This window comes from Symphalangus syndactylus, chromosome 5 (assembly GCF_028878055.3).
Source record: "Symphalangus syndactylus isolate Jambi chromosome 5, NHGRI_mSymSyn1-v2.1_pri, whole genome shotgun sequence".
In the NCBI taxonomy this organism is placed as follows: Eukaryota; Metazoa; Chordata; class Mammalia; order Primates; family Hylobatidae; genus Symphalangus; species Symphalangus syndactylus.
The window spans coordinates 16,346,571-16,348,254 of NC_072427.2; positions in this window are offsets into that span (position 1 = coordinate 16,346,571).

The following is a 1,684-nucleotide window of genomic DNA, read 5'->3' on the forward strand; positions in this document are numbered from 1 at the left end:
GATAACTAGCCAGAGCCCATCCCTTTGTCTCCACCCATCTCTTTGTTTACCATAAGGAATACTTTTAGTTAATCTATACCCTACAGAAATAATGCTTATCACTGGATTGCTGTCAATAAATACGTGGGTAAATCTCTGTTAGGGGCTTTCAGCTCCGAAGGCTGTGAGACCCCTGATTTCCCACTCTGCACTCTGTATTTCTGTGTGTGTGTGTCTTTAATTCCTCTAACGCCGCTGGGTTAGGGTCTCCCCGACCGAGCTGGTCTCAGCACAGGAGCTTCCATCTCTGTGGAGCTGGGGTGCACCACCCTCCCAGCGGATGGAGTCTTCTTGTTCACCCACATGGAACCTCTCTGAACACTGTCCTTTTGGGTTTTGTGGGTGATTCCTAGTCATGATTGATTACATCACTGGCCATATCAAATATGTTTTTCTTTTTTTTATTTTTTTTTTTGAGACAGAGTCTCGCTCTGTCGCCCAGGCTGGAGTGCAGTGGCGCAATCTCGGCTCACTGCAAGCTCCGCCTCCCGGGTTCACGCCATTCTCCTGCCTCAGCCTCTCCGAGTAGCTGGGACTACAGGCGCCCGCCACCACGCCCGGCTAATTTTTTGTATTTTTAGTAGAGACGGGGTTTCACCGTGGTCTCGATCTCCTGACCTCGTGATCCACCCGCCTCGGCCTCCCAAAGTGCTGGGATTACAAGCGTGAGCCACCGTGCCCGGCTCTTTTTTTTTATTTTTTATTTTTTGAGACAGGGTCTTGCCTTGTTGCTTAAGCTGAGTACAGTGGTGCGATCTCTGCTCACTGCAACCTCCACCTCCTAGGGTCAAGTGATTCTTGTGCTTCAGCCTCTTAAGTAGCTGGTGTGCGCCACTACACCCGGCTAATTTTTTGTATTGTTAGTAGAGACGTGGTTTTGCCATGTTGCCCAGGCTGGTCTGGAACTCCTGAGCTCAGGCAATCCTCCTGCCTCAGCCTCCCAAAGTGCCAGGATTATAGGTGTGAGCCACCGTGCCCGGCCATCCTGTTTTACTTTCTTCTTGCATGTATCCTTTTCTGAAGCTTGAGCTCCAGGGCCCCTTCACCTGCATAGGCCCCTTTCAAGGGTCAGTACCTAATTCTGCATTACTTTCTTAAAAAGGACTCCCTTGTCCTACCAATCCAACTAAAAGCTTCAGACTCCATAAAATCTAAATTCATTTGTACCTAGAGCAGAGGACCAGGCTGCAATTAGTACATCCTGTGCCTGCCTCTGGCAGAAAGACAAACTCAGCATTCCTCCTGCCAGGCCACTTCTACAGGCCTGAGTGCCAAGAGGCAGCCTGGCCCAAGAGTCTTCATAACTGCCCTGCTAACAGTGCCCTGGATTGGCGGGGAGGGGGTGTCAAAACTCCAAGAGCTGCCGTGCGTACTTCTGTCTTCTGGATACCTTCCACCTTGACTCTACCAAACAGACATAAACATTCTCGATCAGCAACCACACCACTCTAAACTACTCAGAAAAGAGGTTGAAAAACCAATAAGACTTCTGCAGAATCTCTTTCCTTTCCAATTTGCAAAGCTAACCCTTACCTCTATCCCCTACCCCACCTCTCACCAGCCTGGGAAAATACAGTTGGCCCTCTGTATCTGTGGGTGCCGTATCTGTCACGCGCGTCCATGTGAAAAGAGTCCACCAACAGGC